The 14,506-nt window shown below is 33.1% G+C and overlaps 1 long non-coding RNA gene across 2 annotated transcripts; it reads right to left on the reverse strand.

Moving 5' to 3' along the window:
- Positions 1-8,658: 8,658 nt before the first annotated feature.
- LOC127240935 (uncharacterized) lies at positions 8,659-10,314 on the reverse strand. Of its 2 annotated transcripts, XR_007836420.1 has the most exons (5): positions 10,043-10,064; positions 9,218-9,344; positions 8,991-9,087; positions 8,854-8,899; positions 8,659-8,757 (listed from the first exon to the last, which is right to left on the reverse strand). It is a non-coding gene; the product is annotated as an uncharacterized LOC127240935 (long non-coding RNA). The 2 variants fall into 2 exon arrangements; XR_007836421.1 differs by lacking the exon at positions 9,218-9,344 and having other exon boundaries at positions 10,043-10,314.
- Positions 10,315-14,506: the final 4,192 nt, after the last annotated feature.

A 14,506-nucleotide genomic window follows, 5' to 3' on the forward strand; every position in this document is an offset into this window, starting at 1 on the left:
TTTAATCTAATTGAAATATCCGGCCACAATTCCCAACCAAATAAAATATTATTAAACATTAAAATTATAAATCACATAAAGGAACCAAGAAGTAATATAAAATCAAAATAAAGTCAATCTACATATCCAAATGATGGGATTGACGGGGTTGAACTCAAAATCTCTTTGGAAGAATATTTCTCTTTGTTGCCCTTGGGCAATTACTCGTTGGGACTGTTCTTCACTGTGTTCTCTCCTTTTCAGTATAAGTGGCGCCTCCTCCCATTGGTTTTTCAGTACCAAAATTGCAATGTTTTTTCAAATGATTTCCATAAAGAGTTTTGTCAATTTGGCTTTGTTGGGCGGTACACTAAAAGTCCAAGCGAAGACATTTCTGCCGGAGAAAAAGGAAGGCGAGGCGGCCACGTGTTCTGGAGGAGATCAGAGCCACAAGATGCTAGCCGGAGCTTCAGGGAGGAAGCCATTGTCGATCTGAGAGCTATGAGAAAAGATGACAGGAACAGCCAACCACCGCCGCTGCTGAAGGAGAATGTCCCCCTGCAGGAACAGTATTTGTTGCCTAATATTAAACTCTATTTACAGCATTTGTTATTTTGATGACCATACAACCATGTTGAAAGCCTTACTATGATTGCTTTGATGATGGTGACTTTGGACACACACTTCATTTATGCCGCCTAGACAGTCACTAATCGACCGGCTGAATGCAACAACAAAGACGAAAACAAAAACGAAGACGAAGACACTCCGGAAAGGCAAGGTACATACATGTACATATGCTAACATGACATATATATTTCTCTTTCGAGTGCAGAATGATTTTATCTTTTTAAGAATTTTTTAGTACACAGTGCACGATTATGTCTTGACTTCTTTCGATATTTCAGGTGGCAACAACAACTCTGCGAAAGAAGGATCTTCACAGAGGTGCAATAATGATAATTATAACAAACCGTGTTATATTTCTACTAAACTTATGGTGAGTAGTGAGCAAACCATATTTCATACCCGTTAATTAATGTATATAGTGATTGATCTCAATGTAAATTTATATATTGTGTCAGAATGAAGAAGGGATAATGAGAAACTTCAATGGCCCACCCCCTCCTCCACTGCGTCCAGCTACTACTTCCACAGTTGGAGGTATAATCAATTAATTAATTTTAGAAGTCCCATATATATAAATATATATAGATACACGTGTTATTATTTGATTATTAAAGCTGGAAGTGTACTCGTGATCAGATACAGGGTGCTAGGTGGATTCTTGTACTTTTCCCCCATTGTATTTTACACTTAATATGGGATATTCTATATCATCCAAGATGGTTGTATCCATGGCAGCAAAATTGACGTAGAATCGTGGTGTACTTATCACTCTATCCATTGACGTAGGATCAACAACCTTGAAACCTTGAGAACATTTCCAGAATTCTAGATGCATGATTCAATTCGATGATACTCTTTAGTTAGTTCATAGCCAAAGTTGTAATTTTTGTAAGAGGAATATTAACTGACTATATTTTCTGCACGTGTGTGGATTTCTGGCTTTGTAAACAAAGAATTCATCAGAAGAGCCAGTAATTTAATCCATCATTCACGCAAATATTTCAAATATGCTTGAGTTTGATGCGACAATTCTTCAGAATATGCTTGAGTTTCCCACAGCTCCAACATTCTATTTGTTTCTTCTCTAAAATAATTTCGACCTTTTCTGTACTTGACTCTTCTTCTTTATTTTCATATTGAAGAGAGTCCTTTTGTGTGTCTTCTCTTTGGAAAATAAGACAGGATCACTTTTAACGCCTTTTGAGACTTGCTTTGCAAGAGCTTCTTGATTGGAAAGTAAATTCTTCAATTCTTCAATGGAGGTTTTCTTGGCCATCCTTGAATGGAGGTAATGAAAGGCCTATATTCTTTTCTTAATCCATGAATGAGATAATGAAGTAAATGTCCAAAACTTATTCTCTCTTGTTGATCACTATCTGAAATTTCCGAACAAATACTTCGTACTTGTACAAAGTATTATGACATAGACATACCTCCTTGTTTCAAAATAGACAATTCATTCCTTAACAACTACAACCTCATTGTGTTCTTTTTGGTAAATTGCCTTTCGAGTGATTCCCAAATTTCCTTCAAAGAATTGACTCACAAACCTGGTCAATAAAATCCTCACTGATGGATGACCTCAAAGCAAACAGAGTTTTTCCACATTTTATCTTCCACTTTCGTCGTGTTCTACATTATCAGAAGTATCAGTACGAATTTCGGTATTTTTTTCAGAGATCCATTCCCACAAGTCCGGGCCTTGAACATATGCCTCCATACACATCCTCCAATACTGATAGTTGGTACCTACAACCTTCTCCACTACGTAATTAGTGCCTCAATTGTTTGAAATCTCTATTGCTACAGGTTGTGCAAATATGTTTCACACACGCAATTTGTAACCGAATGGCTCTGATACCATGAAATAAACACAGTAACCAATATTTTTATTATGCACACAATATTTTTATTATAGAAGGATATATTCCCTTAACACACACGCCTACCAATTATATGAAAAACACACTAAGGTAGACACTAAATTTGTGCCAAACACCACTAATCCAGTTCTTGGAAACATTCAACACCTAAATTACTCAATTTAAATTTCAAATGAAACTAAAGAGAAAGACCGCTAAGAATAATAAATGGTATAAGTTGCAATAATTTTTTATAGTATCACCCTCGGATCTCAGCTTGAATGGATTTATATTCTCCAACTTCCTTGCATTCTTCTTTAATCTAGTTTGACCAACTTTAGGTAAGTCACTAGAACCATTCCAATCTAAGCTTTGGCATCGCAGAAAAGTTAATAGCGTTAGAGAATTCTTGTAATTTGATATGCCAAGGACGAAGTTCTTCAAGGCTTGGAAAGCTAACTTTCTCTGGTCGCCAATACTTCAAATCAACAATAAAAACATCCAACTTATTCAATTGAACAAATCCTTCTTTAGTTGCATTCCACTCACACCTTTTGAAGACCATCCGGTCTAATTATAAGAATTTTCAAATTGGGTAATCAACCAATAATCATCATATCACACCTTAAAATGTTAAGTGTAGGTTAGAGTCAACTTTCTAACATAATGTGAGAACCGTGCAAATCAGCACCCATAAAATACAAAAAAACACAAGTTTAAAAAACATGTGATGTTTGTAATACTGACAAGTGTTGCTTGTTTATAATTACACGTGTGTTGTACAAGTGTTTGATATGTGCTGAAATGAACTGTTGCATGTGTTGTAGGAGACTATATCGTGTGTTGTTAGTTCATGTATTGTGTTTGTATTTTATGAATATAAATGATGTGTTGTCACTAATATTACCATGGGTTGTTTAATAAAAAAGATGTGGATCCTAGAATCAGGTCGGAGCGGCTATCGCGGATCAAGGAAAGAGAGACGGGGCATGGGTCATGAGAGCGTGTCACGGGCTTGTATCATTGGCCAAAGCCAACGGTTGCGGGCTTGGGACAGAGCCAAAGATTTACTTGGGCTCCGAAAATAGGTGTGTTAGTGTTTTGGTGTGTAGATATATATTGGACCCAAAAATCCAACAACAGTCACTAGCAATGTGTATATTGAGCCTTCAAAGCCAACCTGTTCAGCCATATCTTTGGCTCTCGTGGCTTCATCTTTGTTGCATTCCATTTTTGGCTTAAATAATTTTTATAAATGAACACAAATCACAATGTGCGTAAAGTAAAGTGTGCATATTCTAGGATAACTTCATGATGGGAACCCTAGGAACTGCTCATGGTTAAGGACAAAGATTAAAATGACTTCTGTTGACATGTGGTGTCAGTCTATATATTAAAGTTTTATTATTATATAATATTCTACTATTTTGATGTTTTCATAGCAACCTTCGTTAACATACATAATAATTTTGATTTTTCATAGTTCTGATTTACTTAAAAAATAAAAAATATTTCTATTAATTATATTTAGTATTTTAGCCAAAATGAAATTGAACCATGAATAAATATTATCAGTGTACTATACTACATTTATGTCAAAGCTACATCTAACATCTGAAAAGTGCTGAAATTTTAACTAACACCCATAAAACCCAAATCGCACTATCAAAGCATTGTGGAGCCCACATATTTCGTGATTTTATTCAAAGTTAAAATTGTTCAAAAATTAATATACAGTCATATTATGCAAAAAAAAATTCTATATTCTAGTCATAGTTTTAAATTTTAAAATTAATAAGAATATAACCAAAACTCTTTGCATATGAGAAGAATTCACAAGCTTAATTAAGAAAATTCATCATTTCAGTAATTAATCAAAGTAAATTGATTGTGACCTATTTGTTTTTTACATTATGTATATACATTCATAATCTTATTTATATTAACAAATGTATACATGTATTACATATGGATATTCAATAAAAAAATAAAAAAAATTAAATACACTACATTACTTTCTACCTTAGATATATATATGGGTCTGGGTATGGTTCTGGTTGCATATTTCAAGAAGGTCCTGAACTTTTCATTGTCCTGGAAAGATTAATGGATGAAATTGTGTACATGGGTAGATATGTAACTTGTTTTATATAATAATTTGGACAATGATTCTTGTGCATAATTTCAGGGATTGTATATATAGATATAGAATTTAAGTAGCACGTTCATATTCTTGGATCATAATTTTATGTCAAATTTATATTACATCATACCTTAACTATTGGAACAACATTTTCCATATATGCAAATAGCATTTTTATATTAGTCACTCAACATATTAATAGTCGTTAAAGGGAAATATTGAAACATCACCAGAACCATTTTAACTTGTGGAAATCCATAATATTGAATAACTATGCAAACATTCTAAACAAAAACAAAAAAAAAATTGTCTTGGGACAACTTTAAATTTTTTTATTATAGAAAACATTACGTAAATATTCTCTTAAAAAATACGTTTGTAAGAAATTTTAATTGCTAATACATATTTACGAAATTCTTATCACTCCGGACGGGGATTCTGATAGCTTCGTTAATATCTAAATCCCGAAAAACAATGAAAACAATTATACTAATACAATTATATAAACTATTGTCCAAATTTGACTAAAGATGTCATAATCCAGTATCAAATAAATCGTAGAAGGTGTTGTCGGTGTCAAATCAACTGCCCAGAAGTAACTTAGGCCATTGAGTGATTTCCAGTTCCGCTATGTCTGGTATTGGCGAAGACGCTGGAGCATCCGAAATTGCAATATCTCCAATGTCTCTATTGCTTGCTATTGGGTTGGAGTAATGGATAATTCATTTTGTTCATTTCCGTTGATATCACCCATTAATTTTGTTGGAAGGGACGCATTTGTGTTTCTAGCTAATGCTGCGTCAAAGAAGAAGGAGAGTGAGGTTTGAAGTAGTTATGTAAATTAGGAAAATTAAAAATTACTATTAAACTCCTAATTTAATACAAACCATTGATGAGGAGATAATCCGGGGGAGTAGGTTATGAATAAAATTGATAAAGGAGGATTGGGAATGGAAGATATGATATTAATATATATATATATATGTTTTAAGATAGAGGAGAAAGGGGGGATTGAGATAAGATTTGAGCTATAGGCTGGAATAAAATAGTAATTTTCAGATTCCTTAAAAAATTAATCTACCTTTAACATCTGCCCTTACAACGGAAACTTGAAGTAAAAAGCAAGCCACATTAGCCTAATTGATGTACACTTGACGAGAAAATGTCAAATTTAGAAGTATCAATATAATATTACTCTGACATACCTAGGAATTCTTGGTTCCAACTATTAGACATTGTATGGGAGGAGCTTTCAGATTGTTCTTTGCGGTAAGAGTAGGATGATTCTTGGTTCCAACTATTCTCGGTTCCAACTATTAGACAACTGCAATTCGACTTCTTGAGCCTTCTCCTTCTCCTTATCATTATCCTTCTCCAATATTTCATCTTTACCCTCAACATTTTTAAGTTTTCCAAACTCTTCATTGGCAAGATTTGGATGGCAAGCCCCTAAATACCATCATTCGATTATTATTCATAGCATTGTACAAGTTTACAAAATAAAATAGAAAATGCAATATCAACCACATATTCCAAACCCTAAACCTTGAACTCCAATGAAAGATAAATGTTTAAGTCTCACATTTTATTTTCTTTTTTTTTTTTAAAGAATAGGTAATAATATATGATTTTTTTTTTAATATTAGAGATAAAACTTTAATGAATGGAAGTGAAAACAAAATTGAAAATATAAATAAACAAATCTATACTTTCTCATCAGCTTCCCTTGTTTGGGTTGAGATGAGCAGCGTTGTATTGCCGCAATCTCAGTACCATTTTGGTCATGCCCAGAGAATTCTAACAGAGATGAGGACCTTAATAAGACAACAAAGTGAAATAAATGAGTGAATGCCATGAGAATATAATATAATTTTCTTTGTAGTTTTGAAGAACTCCTTGGCTAGAAGTAAGATTATTTCATGAATTTTAACCTGGCCACTCTTTTTCTATCATTGTACTTGCCTTGTAGCATTTTGGTGTCTGCATTCATTGTCATATCACTCTATAGGAACAAAAAAAACACCATAACAAACCAAATCACTTATAAACAAATGGATAGATGGATGAACTACCTGCCTTGCATACTTCTTTAACCGTTGTTGTTCTTGTGCATTTCAGTGTAATTCCGAGTGTGGATTCCCCTTTCAAGAGAACCACAACAACGTCGATCACAATTTCAATACCCTGGAAGATGATTATTTGATATAAACTATTAAAAATAATAATGATTAAGCAAGTAGAAAGATGTACTCTAAAAGTGTCTGCAGATGTAGATTTACTCCCAAACCTAATTTTTGTGCACTCAGATAAATGAAAAATATTCTTGCCACCATCCACAATTCGGTCGCAATCCCAGTCAAATCCTGCCACATTGTAAATCAAGTGAATCAAATATGTGATCTCCCTCTATCGTCTATCGATCCCATTCAATATAAATCAAGTTAATCAACCAAAGATGGAAAAGGCAAAATATAAATCAACTTCGAAAGCAATGCAGGCAGAGGTAGGAAAAGGGAAGGAGGGGAAAGAATGAGAAACGCTACTTGTACAGGCTTTTTACAATACCAGATAAATCCTTCTAACATGTAATATATATTATTTTTATATTTTTCTTTATACCATCCAATATGGTTTCATTTTTTTAGATAATGTATTACAATCTAATCTACTGTATATATTAATATATACATATACTCTTTCTTTTATGAAATTTTTACTAAGTTTATTTTATTTATATTTTTTTTTTATTTTTTAACTATTTCTATTTTATATTTATTTATTTTTTTATAATTACTAGAATTTACCTATCATTCCTACTTTTATACACAAATAGTTTAACTTATTGTTTTTACATTATTAAAAATTATATATAATATGTGCATATATATATATATCAAATTGTATATATTTTTAATGAAATTTTTATATCAAAGTATATTTGGACAAAATTAGAAAGATAAAGAGGGAAAATAGATTGTTGAATATGAAGTATTATATTTTTGAATGATAAAAGAAATATATATATATTTAAATCTTACTATAATACCATATTTATATTACAACAATAATTTATCAATTTACATATTTTAAATACTAATAATTTTGCTCTAAAAAAAATTATAATATATAATACTCACTATATTTTAAAACCAATTTTCTGTAATTATTAGATATTGCCAATAATTAACTTCATTCTGTATAGTTATAAACTGTATTTTTAATATTTAAGATTACGTTTTTAAAACACTTGTAGTATATAAATAATATAAATATAATGTTTCATCCAATCAAATAGTACAAATATTCGAATGAAATATATTGCCTCCCTGATGTATCTGATGCTCTAACTAAAAAAGTCAAAATTAACCCGCTAACAAAAATAACGCAAGCAAATCAAAGAAAGATAAGATAACTAAATAATCTTGTTTACAACACTACAAAAAAAAAAAAAAAAAAAAAAAAGTGGGTTTTGCCACGGATTCAGCTACCGCAAAAATATATTGTGGAAAATTTTTCTTTTAGTTACAAATTGTACATGACAAATAGTTTTTTATCCGGTCAAAATTTGTATTTTATTTTTTTTATCGTAATTTCTTTGTAATTATTACAACTACTAAAATATTTCGTCCTAACTACACTGGTTAAATATATCCTTCTCCTTCTCCTTCTCCTTTACTTTGTCTTTGCCCTCATGATCTTTAAATCTTCCAAACTCTTCTGCGGCTAGCTTTTGTATGGCAAGGGCCTACATACATTCATTCCATTATTATTCACAGCATTACACAAAAGTAACAAAAGAAATGGAAATGCCGTATCAACCACATAATACAAACCCTAAATACTAATCCATAGGAGAGTCTACAAACCTGCTTATGGTAGACAGTATAAGCTTATTTGTACAATATTGCATTGCAACATAGCAACTGATTGTCAGCCTGAAAACACAAAACAAAATAATCAAAGGAAAAATGAAAATAATAATAGTACCATTATTAGTTATAATAGCAGCTCCACAGTTATTAATTAATCTGCAGAACCAATTAACCTCCAAGTCCTCCAAACACTTGTAACAGTTTTCCTTAGCTTCTTCCGAATAGTTGCAAAGTCTATCGGCTGCTTTACCACATCGTAATAATCAGGAAGCTGCAATAAAACATCATCGTCAGAATCAAACTACCACGTAATGGTATATACATTCAAGCATATAATGTCAGCCCAGAGCATGTGCAAGGAACCAACTTGTAAGACGTCCACGGAATTAGAAAATACCCTGTAAGCATCCTTTCTGCAACAAATGAAAAAATATTTATAAATACATGCCTCGTCCAATAAAAATACAGAGAAACAGAATGTACAACTAATGTAAAAACACATACTCTTGCAGCTTGATAAAAATAGCAGCTAACAACTTCTTATCGGGCAAAGGTGTCGATGTCGCACAACACTCTGATTCAGTTCTTGATGTTCCGGCCCCTTAATATATATATGTATGTATATTGATCAAATTAGTGCTATTGAATCCCACCACCAAATCACATATATAATATAAATAAATACATAATAGATATAGAACTCTGTAGATCCAAAGTATGATCTTGATTACCACTATCTTGTTTTGTTGTCTCTTCTATGACAAGCACTTTTTTTTGCTTCTTCTCATTCTTCTTCCGTGCACAGAAAATGTTGATAGTATATTCATCTTGTTAAATGATCAGGAATTACCGTTTCACCTATTAGCTTAAATTGTTAAGGATATGTATCATTTATTTATTTATATACAAACGGAAGTCCACCAATGCGCCCGTCACGTGCAAGGGTGAAAGGCCTCTCCACTTAAAACAAATTGGTACTAGGTTCGAAACTTGGATCCCTTCTTAACACATCTCGAACAAAGCAATCAATAGATCAATTAATATATGTCCGTACGTAAACACACATATGTTGATGAAAGGTCGAATAATGTGATGGCTACACATTTAAACACCCAAGAAATTAAAAACAAATAAATTACAAATAGTTTAATAAAAAGAAAGAAAACATGTATTTTGCTACAATTGAATCTTTTAATAAGAAAAGGGGAAAGAGGAAAAAGGAAAAAGAAACAGAAGAAGCTATTATTGCAACAAGAAGAAAACAAATAAAATTTCTCTTAATATATGTAAGAAGTACTTTGATTTCACAAAATAACTACTCAAGGGAAAAATAGATTCTTCTTTTCTAATCTCACATCATCCAACAAGTTATCACTAAAAAAAATAAAAATAACATATATCATATCACTTTGTTAAAATATTATTAAACAATTCTTATATATATTTTGGTGACCTTATATAGTAATCTCTCAAATATCCTCTCAAAAATGAAAATTTCAGATTAGTAATGAAATTGGATTCGAATTGACAAAAAGGGTAGTTTGAAAAAATAATACCTGAGTCACAGCATCATCATCAGATCCACAATCTACCGCGATAGTTGTGCTTGTTTTTCTCTTGCCACAGGCCTTTTCGCCATTCGAATCTAGGCCACACTGGTGATTACTGAACTTTTCTTGTGTTTCCCTAATCTCAACCTGAGGTAGAACTAATTTGTCAAGGTGCTTCATCTTTTTAGGTTTACGTCGTGAATTCTGCCTCGTATATTTGACCGGAAAATTTTCATTGCGCTTGGACTCAGTGGTGGCTGAGAGCGACACCTGTTTCCGCCCAGCCATTTCTACCAGTTTTGTTGTTTTTACTGTCGTTATTCTTTTTTTTTTTTTTTTCTGAAACCAAATTTCTTCTTCTTGGAGGTATGGGATTCCGACTGTACCCCTCTTGTTTTATATGAGATCAGAGAGACTGTAGCAAAACCTGTCATGTGTGAAAGCATCATCTGTATCGAAGAATCTAATTCCATATGTCATAAATTTATTTCAGTAATATCTATTAGTATTATTTATAATTGACAAGCAATTGTGATGATTTTTTTTATATATATCCAGTATGTCAAATTACTATAATTGGTTGAGATTTTAACCAGGAAAATTATAAAAAAAATCATCCACATATACTCATTGATCACTTTTATGCTTTGTTTATTTCATCGACAAAATATATACTGGACAAAATATATACTGCACGTTTGAAAAAGTCATCACTTTTATGCTTTAGTATAGGTAATAACATATGATATTTTAATATTATAGATAAAACTTTGATGAATGGGAGTGAAAACAAAGTTGAAAATATAAATAGAGAGGGTTCCGACGAAGATGAGGACCTAAATAAGACGCAACAAAGCGTAATATATATGAGTGAATGGCATGAGAATATAATCTAATTTTCTTTGTAATTTTGAAGAACTCTTTGGCTAGAAGTAAACATTGTTTCATGAATTTTAACCTGGCCATTCTTTTGCTATCATTGTTCTTGTCTTGTAGCATTTTTGCAGTTGCATTCATTGTCATATCATTATGTACAATAATTGATTTTATATATATATATTTTTAATTGCTGCTTGCTTTTGTCATAAATTGTCTGCTGGAGTATTATTATAAGATTTCTTGAAGGTTTTCTGTACATTGTTTGAATGTGGAGGAGCTGTTCTCTTTGGTTTGGACCACCCAAGTTTTACCATTGATTTGAAGGATTCTTGATCATAATTAGTGCTCTTTGAAGAATCCTGCAAAATAGGGTTCCGTAATCCTATCAGAGTTCAATTAGATCTTGGTTTAAATAATTGGTGTATTGACTTACTTGAATGATCGAGAAGAATACAAAGAGGTTACGTATCTTAATGGAAGTAATTGTCATTTATGGAAAGGATAGTTTAAAGTTCTACCATCTGGGATAAGTATGCAATTTTTTAATTTGCTAGGAATTAACTTATCTTTCCATGATTGCCTATGGAAGTTCATTAGCCAACAGAAGTCTTATATATCAACTTGCATGCGTCACTCTCCCTACGAAATTTATACATATATCATATATGTTAAATATAATTTGCAATCCTAAAATAAAAAGAATAAGGATTCCAACGCACCAATTATTAAGGCAGAGAAGATTCAAGAACAGACTTTTACTATTCTCAATGCATTAATAAATTTTACCTACTACAAATAATTTTCCTATAAATACCCATGTAGTATGCGCATTTGAAAAAAGAAGAAAGTATCAACTTTTCTTTCAAATAAAATTTCTCTCTACTACAATTCTCTTCCACAACTCCTTATTTCCAACAAATTTGTCTCCACAAAGATTGCAGCTTTATGGTAATCACCTTTTCTGATCGTTGAAACTCTGTTTTCAGAATCTCCCAAGCTTCTTTCGCTTTCTTAATGCCAAAAATTCTGGGGTAGATAGGTTTACCAACAACTTGCTGGAAAAGATCTCCCGAATGAATTATGGGCAAAAGCTGTTCACACCGCTATGCATATTCTGAATTTATCTCCAACGAAAGCTGTGCGAGACAAGACACCGTACGAAGCATGGCACAAGAAGAAACCCATTGTAAATCAATTGAAAGTTTTTGGCTGCATTGCCTACGCTTTAATTCCATCCAAGAATAGGGAGAAGTTCGATGGAAAAGGAGAAAAACTTATCTTCATCGGTATAGCGACGAATCAAAGGGATATCGCTTATTCAATCCATCAACGAAGGAATTGGTACTATCAAGAGATGTTGTCTTTGATGAAACTGCGACATGGAAATGGGATAAAGAAGAAACAACAGAAACCTTCATTGAGCTCGACCCACTTCTTCCACAACAATCATACCAAAGAATTACTGATTCATCAAACAGTAACTCTCAGCAATGAAATTTATAACTCATCTAATGTTGCGTTATTTGCATGCGAGCCACAATCTTTTGAAGAAGCTATGAAAGACGAAGCGTGGAAAAATGCGATGGACGATGAAATGAAAAGTATCGAAAAGAATCAAACATGGAAGTTGGTGGATCTTCCCGAAAGAAAAGAAGCGATTGGATTGAAATGGGTCTTCAGGACCAAGTTCAATGAAGATGGAACTATACAAAAGTACAAAGCACGACTTGTGGCAAAGGGATACACACAACAGCCTGGAGTGGATTCTACGGAGACATTTGCACCTATAGCTAGAATGGAAACAATAAGAGCTGTTCTTGCAATCGCAGGACAATTGGAGTTGAAAGTGTTCCAACTTGACGTAAAAACTGCATTTCTGAACGGTGAACTAGAAGAGGAGGTGTACGTCAAACAACCACAAGGATTTGAAGCGAAAGGCAAAGAAGAAAAAGTGTACAGGTTGCACAAAGCACTGTACGGGCTGAAGCAAGCGCCAAGATGCTGGAACAACACGATTGATGCATATTTCCGGTAAAATGGATATTATAAAAGTCCTTCCGAACCATCTCTCTATGTGAAGAAAAGTGAGAATGATTTTTTGATGGTTTGCCTATATGTCGATGATCTAATCTATGCAGGAACAAATGATGCAATGGTGAAATGGTTCAAAGAAGCGATGATGAGAAAGTTTGAAATGACCGATCTCGGAGTGATGAAGTATTTTCTCGGCATTCAAGTAAAGCAAGAAAATGGAAGTATCTTCATCTCCCAGGAAAAGCATGCAGCAGACATGCTAAAGAAGTTTAGAATGGAGAATTGCAAGCCTGCTGCAACACTCATGGCCCTGAACGAAAGATTAAAGTTTGATGATGGTGCAGAAAAATTCGACCCAAGCATTCATCGGAGCCTTGTCGGATCGCTCATCTACCTAACACACACAAGACCGGATATCTTACATGCTGTAAGTTTGATTTCCAGGTTTATGAGCAATCCAAGCAAGTCACATTTTGCGGCTGCAGAAGGATTCTCCGTTACATTCAAGGGACAAAATGTCTTGGCATCAAATATTCGAGGGAAGAGAACAATGAGTTGATTGGATTCACGGACAATGATTGGGCTGGAAGCCAAGATGACAGGAAGAGCACATCGGGATACATTTTTTGCTTGGGATCAAAAGCAATTTCGTGGAGTTCGAAGAAGCAAAATTCAGTTGCTATGTCATCCGCGGAGGCAGAGTACATTGCTGCGAATGAAGCAGTTCGAGAAGGAGTTTGGCTCAGAAGAATTTTGAAAGATTTGTTACAGAGAGTTGATGGACCCACTCCAATTTTCTGTGATAATATGCCAGCAATTTCCATGACAAAGAATCCAGTGTTTCATGGAAGAACAAAACACATCGAGCTCAGACATCACTTTATCCGTACAAAGGTGCAAGAAAAAGAAATCTTTCTGGAGTATGTTAGGACCACAGCACAGCTTGCCGATGCACTCACGAAGGCAGTCACCGAAGAGAAGTTTCAACAGTTCAAGAAAGATATTGGAATTACAAATTAAGAGGGGGTGTTAAATATAATTTGCAATCCCAAAATAAAAAGAATAAGGATTCCAACGCACCAATTCTCAAGGCAGTGAAGATTCAAGAACAGACTTTTACTATTCTCAATGTATTAATAAATTTTACCTACTACAAATAATTTTCCTATAAATACCCATGTAGTATGCGCATTTGAAAAAAGAAGAAAGTATCAACGTTTCTTTCAAATAAAATTTCTCTCTACTATAATTCTCTTCCACAACTCCTTATTCCCAACAACATATACTTTCATCCCCATAGATCATCTGTTACTATTTATGCATGCTTACAAACTTATCACTCTCAATAAAAATTAATCGACTTCACCCATAAACACCTACGCGAGATCGTGAACATTCATTCAACGTTCTCACCTCCATCACCATGTGAACACATTATGCACTCCAATCGCCACTCACCTCACTTCATCTATACTCTACTTTCCACACTTCATATTCTTTAGTATAATTTTACCTTTAAATTCAATAAAGTTTCAATGATCTACCTGATAAACTCAA

Source organism: Andrographis paniculata, unplaced genomic scaffold (genome assembly GCF_009805555.1).
Source record: "Andrographis paniculata isolate CXL003 unplaced genomic scaffold, ASM980555v1 Contig80END, whole genome shotgun sequence".
NCBI lineage: Eukaryota > Viridiplantae > Streptophyta > Magnoliopsida > Lamiales > Acanthaceae > Andrographis > Andrographis paniculata.